Here is a 17392-nt window from a genome sequence, read left to right on the forward strand (position 1 = left end):
TTCCATGAAAATCTAATCAAAGTTCTGCCCCTTTAGAAAACTATAAATCATAAATCAACCATGTGCCCACAGTCATGTTCCTGCATTGCCAATAGTTTACTGCACGCAGTAACCACCCCCACTCCATCCTCGATGTAAAACCTGCCAGTATACTAGCGCTGCTTAGTAAACAATCAACCTTCCCTCGTGTTACCTGTATAACCCAAATGCTGAACAAATAAACTTTACAGAATATTGAAATCCTATGCACTAACCTAACAAAATCACTCTACCAAAGCTAATGTGCCCCATTTACCTGCTCAAATATCCATACTGTTTTCATCCGCTCTGCGCCCTTCTCTCTTAGTAGCTGCCATTTCAATTAGGTGCTGAAAGCTATCACTCAGGTAACACGAGGGAAGGTCGCATTATGGTAGACCAATACAGGTTTTATGTCATTTTTAAATCTGAACAGCTTCTCCTGAAGAAGGGCCAATAATGAGGGCCCGAAATGCATTGGGATTAATATTTCTGCTGTGATACATGACTTTAATGTCCCGTACGTGAAGTGGCACGAGGTCTGGATGGGCACAACCACCTTATGTGAAGCAATGGGTAATTTTGGACAGTCTTATTGTCAAAAAAGCAAGTCAAACCAGATGAACTGTTAAAAGCGAAGAATAAAAATGTATTTGAACCACGCAAAAACTTGTGAATGATTTTGTCTTCAAGCTGTGCGATTGGTTAAACAGCGAAGAGTTGCTGCAATTATTGCCTTTTGTGGAAGGAGCTTCTTTGGTCATGCCCGAGATGTCTCTCTTTAGAATGAGTGAATAAAGAATACACGCTTTGTTGGGTCAAAAGTAGGAGGAAGATGGAGGAAAGAAGTCCATCAAATGTCCTTGAAACATATTGCACTATTTTGCTTCTGGGATGCTACTACACACCGAACCCTAAATAGAGTCAGATCAAATTGTTTGGTCAGTTCATGATTGTTGATTTCAAAGCACAGTAGTCTATTCCCATGAACACTACAATACCAGGGTTAATATCAGAAGAATCCTAATCCTCAACTATATATTTGTATTTATTTTTGCAATTTCATACAGCGCGGACATGGCTCTAGGCATCAGAGCACTTAACAGCAGTAGCATGATACAAGGGTACTGCAAGTTGCAGTTACAATAATTACTTTCAGACACATTGACTCGGAAGCTGCGACCAGGATAAAAGCAGCCGTTGGACGAGGACGTACATGGTTCAAGCATTGATTGAGATAGTGAGGACACACAATGAAGGTAGTTCGTCTCCTGGATAGAGTACTTAGGTATGGTCAAGGGTGATTAACCCAGGTGTCTGTCAAATAGGAGAAGCTTGAGGTCCTTTTCGAAGGTGGCTATGCAGGTTGTTAGGCAAACTATACTATACATACTCCTTCTCAGTGTACCGGTTACTGTAAATATCGTTAATATGCATATATATATGTTTTTGAAACTTTTGTTTGTTTATACAGTTTACATTAAATCAACCTCATCATATGCTTCCTTCTTTACAATTGCTTATGTACTGTGTGATTGATGCTATGTACAGCATTGCTCGTCTAATGATTCTGATGGTGCTTGCATGCTGATGCATATAGATACATTAAATGTGATATACTCATTAACAAGATGCTGCTGCTTTACTCTGGGTGTGGTGGCAGAGAGATCACAATGCTGAGATTAGCATGTATGTTACTGTACATGATGGAACACAATTTTAATCAGAGATGAACTGGTGAAGCATTTAGGCATAGGCAGAAGGCACGTGTGACACTGTGATACAGAAAGGGCTCTAAGGATTGAAGTGCTGGAAGGGTGCGCTGCCTTCTAACCAGAAATGCACTTTTACCATCCTTCTGTGCTGCCTGCGTCCTCCCTCTGTGAGCCATGGCAAACGCAGGAGACTGGCAGCTCACGCTGAGCGAGATCCTCTAAAATCAGGAATGAAACCACTTCCTCAAATAAAAGCCTTCTGATGGCATGGACGTCAATTCGCCAAAATACCAGGTGTAGCGGAGGTGACGCTGCACGCCATTTGACCTTTACTTTGACTCACATACACATGCTAGCAAAATTACACACTCTCACGAGACATAAACACACTCTTCCCCGCAAGCATGCATACAACACATATTTAGCAGCATTTCTTACTTAACTCAGCTTCCATATGGGGTCATATTCCAGCAAATGTCCTCCATTTTTTGTTACACTATTAGTGAATAATATTATTCACTATTTGTATAATTAAAAAATTGATAGAAACCAGACAAGTGTAGCTCCAACGAGCGTAGGAAGAGCTACCCCTGTGTTCCAGGCACTGATTTTGCCACCTCTGAGGCCAGGGGTCTCAAAAGCAGTGCCTGGGGTAGCAAGGTGCAAGCCAGGGGTCACAGCTAAATTACATCCATGTCTGATGGTCTGTGCCAATGCACGGCATGAGTCATAAAACCTATATATATACTTGATGTAAGGAAATGAGACTGTTTTAAAGGAGATAATTTATTCTATTCTTTTATAATTACAATTATATGGGTGATATGAAATGTATGAGGGTGGGTGAGTCTTTTAATCAATACTGGAGCAATTATTTAATGATTTTATCAACTTTTATGTGGACATTTTAAACTCATGGTATTGCCTTTTACGCTTGTTTAACGATTATGATCTTAATAAACATACCTTTGACTGACTGAGTCATAAAACCAGATTCAGCAGACAGATGCAAACATCCAAGGAACAGGGCTAGCCGTAGCATGTCTCGTTACATATACCTGTTCGAGAGTCCCTATGGGTTCACTTGTAAAGGTGCCTCATGGTCAAGTGCTTTTGTTTGTCAGTTTGTCATTTTTCAGATGGCTGTGACTCACTGCCAGTGCAAACCACAATGCTTTTGTGTACTACAAAGTGCAATGTCTCCCTCCATCGTGTAAAAATGGAATTGAAAGTGTCCTACTGTAAAGTTATGATGTAAGCTAAACATTCAGGAAGGATTCATATCTCACACTTGTCTTGCCTTACAATTGTGTGTGTACATATTGTTCTATTAAGGTGCCAATATGTATGCGTCTCAGAATGCTGCTATATAGACACGCATTTCACTAGCCACAACATAAATAGACCCAGTTAGATGTCATGTTGATATACATATAGAAATTAACACAGCAACAACATTTCTTGCTAGTAATGTAGATAGTTTGAGTTTATATATGGGTATGCGCCAATAAATACTATTGTGCTTTATTCATCAAAAGCACAAGGGGTACTTCGCTATAGTTTACTATTAAATGCTTGTATTGCTTTGCTGCTTTTATAGACCTTAATCCTTCTAAACACGCACTGACTTGATATTGTCAGACCTTGCAAATTAATTAAGCAGGTAATGCGTTTTTGCTTCACAAAGCTTGGCTGAATCTAATGCCTTTGGAGAAGCTGCACTTTAGGGTTAGTGAATATGTCTATTGCAAACAACTGGAGAGCATATCAACCCCTGCATTGCGCCTTTGCAGTTGTAGTTCTAGAGCACACAATACCCCCGACAAGGCATACAAATGCTTTAGTGGATGGGTAAATCGCTACTCCATACATATCTGACTATGAGTTAGAGCTCACTGGGTCATTACTATTAATTTCACCCTGGAGACCAAACGTCACTGCATGGTGGTCTATCTTTTGGGACAAGCAGCCAGTTGGTTTACCTGCCAATCACTATTTGGAAGGACTTTCTAACATAATTTTACATCAAACTTGAGTACACATTGTTTAACTCAGTGACTTGTGCTTCTTAGTGGCTTATCCCTTATATACTAGCAGGATATACAACAAACAGACAAATACACACTTCTAGGTACCTATTTGCTTCAAATGATTTTTATACATTTGAGGACCATAACTTTGGATACTCCATTGGTTTCCTTTCTCCAAGGATTTTTGCTTATTCTTTTGATCAAAGTGTTCATGTAATGTGAAACTGGACCGTTCCATTTCTTAATTGAAGACCCTTAAATGTATTATTTGAAGTATCTGAGTTTGTGCAAAGTGTTTCAACTTTTTAAGGGGGGGTGTGTTTGTGTTTTCTCCACCCCCCACTCAGTCCTGGATCTTATTTTGGGTTTCTGTTGATCTCTCCTCCCCATATCCTACATTGTCTCTTAGTCTCTTTCTTTCTCTGGTAACTTTCTGTCTCTCCCGTGGTTGCCTGTGCCAATCGGTGCAGGGATACACCTTCTGAGCTGGGTGTGGAAGTTGTCCCATCACGTGGTTTAGCTCTATTTATTTTTAGGTTTCCCTTACAGACAGCTTTAGTTGCCTGTGGCCAAGGCCTATTGTTTACAGTATCATGGCAACTGCACACTGTTACTGGTCTGTTTGCTGCCTCGTTCGTCCTTTGCTCCCCACGTCTCCAGGAAAGTTCCCTATCCCTCCTCCTCACTGCTAACTTTTTTGTTTCTCTGCTCTACACTGTTACCAGGCCACACACATCTTTCTATATTCACTCCAGAGCGTATTTTATTTCTAAATGACAGTTCGAAAATAGAACAATAAATAAAACTTTCAATAAAAATGCTAAACTGGTTACCCATGTATCACATGCATGCAGGCTCACAGGCGGCCATCAAGGAAGGCTTTTTTAAAGATGAAAAACGATTCCAAGATGGCCATCCATCCTTGCGCGTGCGTGGTGACACACTGACAGACATATTGAATGTTTTTCCATATAGTAAAATCTTTCCAAGATTGCCACGAATGCATGTGCAAAGTCAGATAATAGCAGTAGCATTTGTTTCCCCTTTTTAGAAATGCCAAACCAAATAAGTACTGGCAATGCCAATAGCTGTGCCCTCATACTTTAAAGACAAAATCAATTGACTTTACCACCACTGAAAGCAATAAAGTGCTTGCATGCTGTGCTAAAGGCTGTTACTGGCTGGGTAGATTCAAAGTGCCAACCATCTGCAATGTGAAGACATTAAACTTTGCTGTCTGCTTGTAGAAAGGCTGCCAGTTGCTTGCAGCGTATCATATTTATGATACAACTTAAGGGTGGGCAATATATTCCGCTTTGCCAGCAGAATTGACAGAATTTTATCCAAGTTTTTTCTCGCATGCAGCTCGAAAACAGTACGTTGGCGAGTGAGATTTGGCAACCCCTAGCGCGTTTTTCAGTCACTGCAAGGGCACCTGGCGACATGTCTCTAATGTGGGTAGTCGTGATGGTTCGTTGTCAGAAAGCTGCTACTCGTAGAAAATCTACTCAAACGAGCTCCTGGTGCATATAAATCGCGCCAAACACCCAACGCGCCATTACCGAAAGACAGCTCCTGAGGCGGAAGACGGGAGCATTGCTCATTTTTAAAAAGATTGAATCTGTTGCTAAAACTGCTTTTTACTTGTGTGTCACGCTGCCCCTGAGCACTCCCCCCTGATTTCGAGTCACCGTGCACGCCGCGCAGCCGAGCTGAACGCTGCTGCGGGTGTAAACCTATCTCTTGCCGCCAACCCGAGGACAGTGAGGCCACGCCAACTGCCCTGAGGCCACGCCCCCTCCCCTCCATTACAAAATATGTGCCTAGGCCGGACGCGCTGCGGACGCGCGCAGCGGTAAGCCCGTCTGCGCCCGTCCGCGACCGGCCGGGACTAGGGGCTATATCCCCTGCTGGTTGTTCTCAATACCCGTCTACGCCCATCTGCTACTCGCGCAATGAGTTACTAGCCATCAATAAAGATAATAAGGGTACAAAAACACATCTATGTACCCAAATGGTGCCAGGATTATCCTAGGGACCTATCTCCCGCCTCGCGTGTCGCTGGTCCAGCATGGACCAAACCCCATTAGGCAACCATATAATCCCTGAGAAAAATCACCTGTCGCTAAACTGCCTATATTTCAATGCTAGATCTTTACCTAGACACGCCCTGGACATCTGGGATCTACTTATATCTAAGACCCCGGATCTGGTTTTCGTTACCGAAACCTGGCTATCCGAGACCAGTGTTCCAGACTTAGCGAACGCCCTCCCCCCAACTATAAAATCATTACGCAAGATAGATCTGGTAAAAGAGGAGGGGGGGTTGCTGTGATATTCAGGGAACATTTAACATGCTTTGCTGAACCAACAACTGCCCACATTGAACATCAGACCCTACCTTTCAAAGTGCTCCTCGAGGGCCTCATCATCCTAGCTGGTGCAGTTATATACAACCCCCCTGGACAACAAACCAGTCTTGGCGCCAAGTTATTGAACCAACTTCTGCCACTTTGTTTAAAACATAAAAAGTACATGATTGTGGGCGATTTTAACATTCACTATGAGAAAATGGATGCCCCAGGAACCTTCCAGTTGCAATATGACATGGGAATTCTCAATCTTAAGCAGTGGATAGTGTGCCCCACGCATACAGCCGACCATACACTAGACCTACTATTTACCAACATAGAATCCACCAACATCAGAGAGGTCTACCCCTTATCCTGGTTGGACCACTCTCTTATATCCTTCTCACTTGACTTCCCCGGTAAACCTCTGAAATCCAAGGCAGTCCCTCATATTTCCAAACAAGCTTGGAGGTTAATCAACTAATCCAACTTTGAGAAACATTTTCAAGAGGCTAATGTCAAACTATCGGAGGACTCCTCTATCTGCAATGACGTCGCCGCACTTGATGCCGGAATATTGCAAACATTAGACAAAATAGCCCCGATGCGGGAATCCAGAAAAAAACAATAACAGAGAAATGGTATACCCCCACCTAAAAAATCTTAAAAAGGAATGTCAAAAAAATGAACATCTATGGAGACAGTCCAAAGACAATGAGGCGAGACGAAACTATGTCCATAAGCGGAAGCAGTATATTCTTGCCATCAAAAATGCAAAAAAGGATTACTTTACTCAACGCATTCAAGAAAACAGCAATTCAGCGAAAGAACTGTTTAGAATAGTGAAGGAGCTTAGCAAACCTTCCAGCACTTCACAAACACTCACCCCCTCGACCGAGGCTTGTGAGCGTATTAGCACTTTCTTTTCTGAAAAGATCAAGAAGATATACTCTACCTTCACCCCCCAACACATTCACAGCAACTCAGACAATCCACCCAAGACTGCTATGCCATCAGAAGTACCTATAGATCCATCAGATCCAGAAAATGTACCCCGATTAACCAGTTTTGAACCACTCTCTGCAGATGAGGTTCTAGCAGTTCTAAACACGGTCAAATCTGGATCCCCCCTCGGACCCCTGTCCCCATTTTGTGTTCTCAAAAATTGCATCCACACTCTGTCCCCTGATCACTCAACTTTTCAACAAATCATTAATCACTGCCACATTCCCTGATGCTTGGAAGCATGCCTCTGTGACCCCCCTTTTGAAGAAAGCAGGATCTGACATTCTCAACTCGGAGAATACAGACCCATTTACCAGCTTCCTTATCTCTCCAAAACTCTGGAGAAATCGGTCAACATACAGCTAACTAGGTACCTAGAAAATAATTCCCTTTTAGATCCCTCCCAGACAGGTTTCAGAGCCAATAACAGCACCGAGGCAACATTGCTGGCAGTGTCGGACAGTATCAGATCCTCCACCGATCAAGGCGGAGCGGTGGTGCTGATACTTCTTGACCTGTCAGTGGCGTTTGACACGGTATCCCATGACGGTCTGCTGAACATACTCCGTCCGTAAGGGAGTCCAGTCTAAAGCATTGAACTGGCTACACTCTTTCCTGAGTAACCGTACTCAAGCAGTACATATGGGTCAGTTCCACTCAAGGCCCAACTCCATTGGCTGCGGGGTCCCTCAGGGCACATCACTGAGCCCCACCCTTTTCAATGTCTATATATCATCTCTTGCTGACATTGGAAGGAAGTGGGGCATTGGCATCTGCTCCTATGCGGACGATACGCAGCTGACGGTGGCCATGGACGAAGGGCCTGAGGTAACCAAAACCAAGCTACATGACTGCCTTTCCGAAATGGCCCAATGGATGCACGATCACTGCCTAAAGTTGAATGCAGGCAAATCGGAGATTCTTCTGTTCGGTGGAGCCAAACGGGTGTGGGACGCCACATGGTGGCCACCTTCACTAGGATTCGCCCCCACTCCTAAACAACATGCAAGGAACTTGGGACTCTAGACTCAAGCTCAACGGCGACAAATCCGAAATCCTCCTACTGGGCAACCGACACAAACTACCCGTAAACCTTTCTTGGCCAGCCTGTATGGGCACCTACCCTACTCCCAAAACAGAAGTCAAAAGTCTAGGTATCTGGCTCGACCAGGACCTTAATTTCAAAACTCAGGCCAGGAAAACATCAGGGACTTGCTTCGGACTAATCCGTATGGCCCGTAAGATCCTCCACCTGATCCCTTTCCAATCCAGGAAGTTACTGATGCAGGGACTGGTTAACTCAAGACTTGATTATGGCAACATCCTATACTTGGGAGCCCCTGCATCAGTCATTCAAAAACTCCAGGTGGCCCAAAATGCCGCAGCTAGAGTCATCACGGGAACCAAAGCACGGAACTCCGCGAAACCTGCCCTCAAGAGCCTTCACTGGCTCCCAGTCAAAGAGCGCATCACGTTCAAAACGCTCTGCATAGCGCACAAAATCCTACGGGATAAAGGCCCCCCTATACTCAGATCCCTGATGAAACCTCACAAAGCTAGCCGTCACTTAAGATCTGATTCACTGGCACTGGCCTCCATCCCGAGAATAAAAAAGGCAAGATCGGGCGGCCGCAGGTTCGCCTATAACGCGCCTAAACTGTGGAACTCCCTTCCACTACCCATGAGGAGTGAACAGAACTTACTATCATTCCGAAAAAAATTAAAAACCTGGCTCTTTCCCTAAACACTTCCCTGCACCGACCCCACTTGGAATAAACTTGGTTTTCTCAGCGCTGGGATGCCCAAGGGTAGCTATGCGCTTTATAAATCCTCATCCAAATCCAAATCCAAAAAATCCTGTCTATGAAGGATCACTTGCGATCCCTTTGTGGCAAGGTCTTTGCCATACTAAAACTTCTCGCCAGGATATTTTCCTGGATACCCCTGGATTGCAGACGCTCAGTCCCACAGGTCCTATTGGTCTGTCGCCTGGACTATGGTAATGCATTATTTGTAGGGATGAACGAACATCTATTCTCCCGCTTACAGGTTCTGCAAAACCTGGCGGCCAAACTTATTTGCAACAAAGGCAAACGGGACTTGGCATCGGAGTGCCTAAAGAAACTTCATTGGCTCCCGATGCGTCAGAGGGCTGCCTTCAAATTGCTTAGTCATGCCCATAGGGCTCTACATAAAACCGGCCCCACAATTCTCCAAGGGAAGATCGAATTTTACGTGCCCAATAGGAATCTACGCTCATGTCAATCAGCTTTGGCTAAGGCCAAATGCATCTACAAAGCCAGAACAGGTGGTCGCTCCTTTTCTTACCTGGCAGCAAAAAGGTGGAATGAGCTCCCTACCGACCTAAGACATACTACAAATTACCTCCAGTTTCGGAAAAAAACTAAAAACCCTCCTCTTCCCCAATCCTTAACTTCTTAGCATACGCCATCAGTAGCCCTTATTTGGTATACAGCGCTGTGATCTCCCTAGGGATGAGTGTTGCGCTCTATAAAAACCGCAAATAAATAAATAAAATAAATAAATAATCACAGCACGAGCAGCTTAACGTGCCTATTTCTGTCTGTTCACTGAATTCCACTGAATCTTGCCGAGTGTTTTTTTGTAACTCTGTGGAGTTCAGAGGAGTAAAACTCTGCGAGTTCCACCCAAGCCAACTTTTGACTATATCTGTGGTTGTAATATCTATAGTTCCTCCATAATGCTAGCAGTTCCTCCATAACTGGACCTTCTGCCCCACCATAAGTGTGTGGCTGTATAAATTACATTCCTAATGAAAATATATACATATACCATTTTAACTCCCCATTATAGGGCTCCCCTTGTGGATGTCATCCAGTCCTTCTTCAAGTCACTGCTACCCTCCTATTTCACTGTATAAGGAAGTGTTTTTCTTTTTTTGTTTGTTTTTTTGTTTAAGAGATTTTTATTAGGATTTTGCAAAACAATACATAAGCCATATGAAAAAATAAATATTCAACTCAATATTATAAAACATGAGGCATATGACATATGAAAGATATACCCTAAGAGGAGGAAGAAGAAAAGAGGACGAAGATAGAGAGAGAGATAGAAAAAGAAAGAGGGAAAAGGGAAAAGGGGAAAAGGGAAAGGAAAGAAAGGGAAAGAAAGAGAAAGCAAATGATGTATAAGGGGAATGTTTGCAATGAAGAAACAAGGTTAACATGGGGGAGATTTGGAAGAAAGATAGGTAGTAAAGGGGAGCCAAAGAAGGTCTGATTTAGTTTTCATAGAAACAGAAGAAGAGGAGGCAATAGCAATCCTATGTTCATCGCAAATGAAATTCCGCCAAGTAAGTACAGATAGTTTGGAGTTATCCTTCCAAGAGGATAAAATCACTTTAAAGGCAAGAGCAATGAAAAGATCAAGTAACTTCGCAGAGGAGGATACAATGTCTATGTCAGGTGATAAAGAACCTAAAAAGACAATTAAAAATGATAAAGGAGTGGTATAGTTAAATATTTGCATACAAATATTCCAAACAGAATTCCAAAAGGTTAAAACAGAAGGACAATCGTACAATTGATGTTTGAGCATGCCCGTTTCTGTGGAACGGGACCAACAAAGAGGGGAGGACGATGGAGAAAATTTATGAATATGAACAGGAGTAATAAGAGCTCTATGATAAATAAAAAACAAAGATTGAGTAATACGGGCAGCAGCAGAAACTTTGATCAATTTGTACCACAATTTATCTCAAGTTATAACAGATAAAGAAACGGACAAATACGTTTCCCAAGCAATCTCAACAGTTGACTTAGAACGAACCATAACGTTTGATAACAGTAATGTATATACATATGCAGCTTTAGGTAGGTGAGTCAAAAATAAAGGATATAAAGGAGTAGAGGGTGTGAAAGGTGGTTAGGTAGAGGGCATGGAAAATGAAGACAAATGAGATACTATAGCGGTAGTTATGATGGTATATTCATGGAGACATGTGGCAGGTAATTGATAAATAGCTTGTAGGTCAGTGAAAGAAATAATAGAATTATTAGAAAGAAATTGATGAAGAAACAAAATATCCTTTTCCTTCCAATATTTGTAGTCAAAAGATTTTCCTTTGTATTTAAGAAATTTGTTGTACCATACAATAGAGGACAAAAAGCACTGAAGAGGGGAAAAATCCTTAGAAAACGTATTATAAAGTAGTGATTGGGAGTATTTCAAAACAGGGTACTAGACAAGAAAGAACAATTTGACATAAAAACAATCTGAGGAAAAGAAAAGTCCTTTAACAGTGAACGTTCAAAAAGAACCCATCTGGGAATCGGAGTTTTAAAAAAATCATACGCTAAAGAAAAGGATTGTTTAATCAAAAAGGCAGAGTGGTAATTTTTAAAATTAGGGAAACAAACACCACCTTCATTTTTAGGACGAATACGTTTAGTTAAGGCAATACGAGGATGCTTGTTATTCCACAAAAATTTAGTACAGATGGAATTTATGCGGGAAAAATAAACATTAGGAATTTTAATAGGGAGCATAGAAACCGTATATAGTACATGGGGAGTAATCATAATTTTGATGGTGTCCAGTCTACCCCACCAGGAAAGATATAGGGGAGACCAGAGTTGGAGAAGAGATTGGATCTTCTTCAAAAGGGCGGTAAAGGTAAATTTAAGCGTATCAACTAAGGATGAAGAAAACCAAATGCCAAGATACTTAATTTTGGAGGGACACCATGTAAAGTCAGTAGTATTAAACATATATTGATAGCAAAGAGCGTTTAAAGGTAAAACTTCCGTTTTAGATAAGTTAAACTTATAACCCGAAATAGAAGAGTATAATCGAACTTCATCCAAAAAAGGAGGTAACGATGCAACAGGGTTAGCCATATAAATCAATATGTCATCTGCATATGCAGACATTTTAGTCTGTACAGAGGAGAGTGTGAAACCAGTAATCTTAGCATTATTTCTAATACGTTCTAGAAAAGGTTTGAGGCAAAGGATAAATAATAAAGGGGAAAGAAGACAACCTTGTCTCATACCTCTGGACAATGAAAAAAACCTTGAAAATTGGTTATTAACAAATATACTGGCTCGGGAAGAGGAATATAAAATGTTGACAAAGGAGGTGAAGGAGGGACCAAAACCAAACCAGTGGAGGGTCTGAAACATAAATTGCCAATTAATTTGATCAAAGGCTTTCCCAGCGTCTAAGGATAAGGCTGCGAGTGGGTCTTTGAATTTTTTGCCATGTGAAATAATATTAGAGAACATACGAGCATTATCAGAGGCCAGCCTGCCCTTCACGAATCCAACCTGGTCTGTTTTAATCAAAAGTGGAACAATAAAATCAGGCAGAAGGCAAGGATTTTAGCAAATATCTTACAATCATAATTAATTAAAGATATAGGACAATGATTTTTGCAAAGGGAATGGTCCTTATCAGGTTTGGGAATAATAACAATTAATGCGTCCATAAAGGAACCAGAGGCCTTAGCATCAGCAATAAAAGAGTTAAAAAGCTGTAATAATTGAGGGGCAAAAATTGAATGAAAAGTGGAATAAAATTCAATAGGCAGACCATCGGGACCTGGGGCCTTTGCTTTTTTCAGAGAGTTAATGGCCTGAAGTACTTCTTGAAGAGTGATATCTTTTTCTAATTGTGCAAATTCATCAGGAAGGGACGGGGGAGATGGCAGGCCAGCAACAAATATGCTAAGTTCTGGTCGGAGGGATGAGTATCATCAGTATAAAGAGATTGATAGTAATCATGGAAAACCTCGGCAATATCTTCATCTGATGGGATTCATTTATTAATGGATTCATTGAGAATAGGACCGACAGCTTTACGTTCAGATTTGATTTTTTTTTTTGTTTTTTTTTTTTTTTGTTCCAAAACCTTTATTGCACATTGGCATAGTACACAGCGGAATGCCTACAACCCTGCGGGCCGGCCGCCATCATATAATCGTCACTCACAGCTAAAAGAGAAGCAAAAGGAGCACGTACACAAGCATCAGAATAGTGTTCACCAAAAGCGGCTGTGCAAAGAAGACAAAATGTGCAGTAGTAGCAAATAATACATTCGGAAGATGCGGTTTTGACGACCATTTTCACGTTTTCTTCTGTAAAACAACAAACTAGAAACATTAACCCGTTAGGAACGACAGTACGGTCTGCTATAACACAGTACAGATCAAGCTCTAAGTGCAATATTGGAGGGCCAGAAGTCGGACCACAATTCCCAGTGCCCAAAGTTGTTCATCATTCCATACATTCTCCCTCGATGCCCGGCCCCTCATTACCCCCCCCACCCAATATCCTCACTTGCCCCAAGCCCACCACCCCTCCCATGTTCAACCCCCTTCACTTTCGTCATCAGAATCTATCTGGTCATCCTCGAGCAAAGGCTCACAAATATCTCCCCTGAATACATTCCATTTCAACCAGATCTTGTTCCATTTCCCCGGGCAGGCACGGCTGGAATATATTGCTCTTTCGGTCAGCATTACTCTGTCCATGGTCTGACACCACTGAGACCTAGTCGGCAGGTCTGCCGCCCCCCATCGTTGTGCTATGTCGCGTTTCGCCACCATGACCCCTGCCGTGACCCACAGCCGTTCATACCTGGACAGGTCAGTAGGTTCCCATATGTTCAGTAAACACCTTCTCGGGTCAGGCAGCAGGGAGTGTTCTAGTGTTTGGGAGAGAGTGCGGTGTATTTGTTTCCAATACTCCTGGATTTTGGGACAGTCCCATATGGTGTGAAAGAAAGTGCCTTCCTCTCCGCAGCCGCGCAAGCAATAAGGATGGGGCGCGCGCTGTATGCGGTGCAATACTGTCCTCGTGTAATAAACCCTGTGGAGGATCTTAAATTGAACTAGTCTCATGCGTGCCGAGATGCCCACCTCCCTGGGTGAACCCAGCGCCGCATTCCACTCATGTTCGTCCATATCCTGAACGTCTCCCTCCCATTTCTCCTTCAGGAGGAGCGTCGGGTCAGGGGAATTATTAAGCAGTTTGCGATAGGTAAAGGACGTTGCTTTCTCCAACATGTAATCTGTGAGGAGGCGATCTTCCAGGGGAGAAGACTCCGGCAGCGGTGAGCCGGGCGGTAGGACTGCGAGCAGTGCATGGCGAACTTGAACATACCTGTAAAGTTCCCTGTCACCAAAACCATACAGCTCTTTCAGCCGGGTAAAGGGAATTACGTCCTCCCTCTCCCACAAGTCCCCTACTGTGGAGATGCCAATCGTGTCCCATTGAGCGAACCCCTTGGTGTTCCTAAGATTGCCCAACGCTCGGGAGTCCCACAGTGGAGTCATTTCGGTTATCCTCCCTTTCCAACCCAGGGCCTCCGTCGCTGCGTGCCATATTTGAACTGTAAGTTTCGTGGGGCCCAGTAGCACCCGCATCTTGCGGCGGTCGTACAAAGGCCCCAACAGGCTATTGACACCCAGTTGAGACCTGTCTGAATGAAACGCCGGGTCAGTATGTGGCGCGTGGATCCACTGATTAATCGGCTTGAGGTGTGCAGCCCAGTAATACAATTTTAGATTCGGTAACGCGATACCTCCGCTGTACCAGTCTCTGTGTAGCTTGGACTGCGCCACTCGTGCTGGGAGGTTACCCCACAGAAGATTGGAAACCAGTGCCGCCGCTTTCTGAAAGAACTTAGGAGGCACAGGATATGGTGAGTTTTCAAGGACATACAAAAACCGCGGTAATGCCATCATCTTGTAAAGTGCCGCCCTGCCCAATAGTGTTAACGGCAGGCTCGACCAGAATTCTACATCCCGTTTAAGCCGAACCAGGTGCGGAGTCAGATTCATATCCATGAATTCCGCTGGATCCCTAGTGACATGTATTCCCAGGTATTTAAAGGACGTCCCCGCCAGCTTCAGTGGGCACGCACTGTCGAGAGTCAGGGCTGGACCCTGCAAAACGTAAACTTCAGACTTGGCCCAGTTTAGCGTATAGCCTGAGACACTGCCGTGGGTGTCGCAGATGCGCAGTAACGCTGGTATGCCTTCATTGGGGTCGGTTAGGTAAACTAACATATCATCGGCGTACAAGGAAAGCCGGTCCTCCCAACCCCCAGGCCACGTTATGCCTTTAATGAGGGGTGAAGCTCGTATGAGGGTTGCGAGGGGTTCAAGCGAGATAGCAAACAGCAAGGGCGACAGAGGGCACCCCTGCCGCGTGCCTCTTCCCAAGGGGAATGCATGCGAAATATGACCATTAGCCACCACGTGCGCCAGTGGGTCCGTGTAGAGCAGCTTGACCCATGCCAGAAAGCGAGGGCCAAAGCCCATACGCGTCAGTGTCTCGAACAAGTATTCCCACTCCACCATATCAAATGCCATCTTGGCGTCAAGCGCCAGAATCACTGCTGGTGATTTAATGGCGTCAGTTCTAGCCAGCACCCCGTGTAGTCGCCGCAGGTTCAACGCCGTGTTCCGGTGTGGCATAAATCCGGACTGATCCGGATGTATGATCGAAGGCAAATGTGGCAGAATCCTTAGTGCCAGGAGTTTAGCCAGGATTTTCACTTCCGCGTTTAACAGGGATATGGGCCGATAGGAGGAACAATCCTCCGGCGGTTTCCCCGGCTTGGGGATTGTTACGATAGTCGCCACTCGTTGGTCAAGCGGAAGTGAGCCCTTCTCGAGACTATCCCTGAACATCCCCAACAGATGTTTACTGAGTGTCTCCGGCATCGCCTGGTACCATTCTATGGGTATACCATTCGGTCCCATCGCCTTACCTGGGTTAAGTGCATGAATGGCCAGTTGGAATTCCTCCACAGTAATATCTGCCTCCAAGTCGTTGGACGCCTCCGGTGACAAGGATTGTACCTCAATCGGAGCCAGGAGAGCTCTCGCGGTTTCGGATGTGACTATCCGTTCCGGGGTGTACACTTGTTGGAAATAGGCCGCCAGTATCTCTGTGATGCGCCTAGGGTCTGAATGTGGCACTCCATGCATGTCCTTGAGCCTCTGTATCCCCCTGGAACTGGTCTCACGCTTATCAAGCCACGCCAGCATTTTCCCTGCTTTGTCCCCCACCTCATAAATTCTATTCTGAGTATCTGTTATGTAGCCTTTAACAACCACGCGGAGGTGATCGTTGTACAACTGCTGTTGGAGAGTGAGTGCGTGGAGGGTGGAGGGAGAGGGGTGTATCTCATGGGCCGTGGTCCGATCTTTCAGTGCCACCTCCAAAGCGGCCAGCGCCTGGGATTGCTGCCTCCTATATCCAGTGATAGTGTTAATTGCTTGCCCTCTCAGGACCGCCTTATAGGCTTCCCAGAGTGTCGCTGAGGAGCGCACTGAGTGTACATTTTCCAGAAAGTATTGTTCCGTGGCACGCGTAAGGGTCTTACGGACCTGTGGAATTTTAAAGTAGGATGCATGAATGGGGTAGATGCGCTTACGTGTTCTCGCTCGCATGGTGAGGGTCAGTGTGAGAGGTGAATGGTCTGAAACCCCCCGAGGGTGTATCACTAGGTTGTCAACGTGACGAAGGCCATCGCCCATCGACAAAAAGTAGTCGATGCGGGAGAGGCTACCATGTACTGCGGAGAGAAAGGTGTATTGTCGTGCGCCCGGGTGTAAGTGTCTCCAGACGTCAGTCATTCCCATGGCCATTGCAAACCGCCGCAGGTACGTATCCCCCCCCGCCAGGGCCGGTGCGGGACGCCTGTCCAGCCGTGTGTCCATGACTGCATTGAAGTCTCCCCCCAAGATATTCTCCCCCACCGGTAGAGTCAGCAGGAAGTCCCCTAATCTAGGGAGGTGTACGGAATGCAGTGCCGGCGGAATGTATACAGATATAAGGTTGAAAAGGGAGCCCTCCCATTGCCCATGCACAGCCGCGAAGCAGCCTTGATCATCCGTGTGAGACGATAGAGGCAGGAAGCGTGAATTCTTTTTAATTAAGACTCCGGTCCCTCTAGAACCAGACGTGAAGTCAGAATGAGCCCACATTTTGTAACCCCGTCTATCTAGAGCTCTTCTAGCCCCCCCCATTAGGTGAGTCTCCTGCAGCAAGGCCACGGTAGGTCGCAGACGCTTAATAGCAGTCAACACCAACCCCCGTTTAACCTTGTCACCCAACCCTCGAACATTCCAGGACAGTAAGGACAGAGTAGGGCTTTGTGTATCGATGGAATCTAGTCCCTCTAACGGTGTTACGTCGTCAGCCATCGGGAACCAAGGGATATGAAATGGAGCATCTCGTAACAGTGGGAACAACTTTCATGCCCATACGGGTACAAC

Source organism: Lissotriton helveticus, chromosome 5_1 (genome assembly GCF_964261635.1).
Source record: "Lissotriton helveticus chromosome 5_1, aLisHel1.1, whole genome shotgun sequence".
Classification (NCBI taxonomy): domain Eukaryota; kingdom Metazoa; phylum Chordata; class Amphibia; order Caudata; family Salamandridae; genus Lissotriton; species Lissotriton helveticus.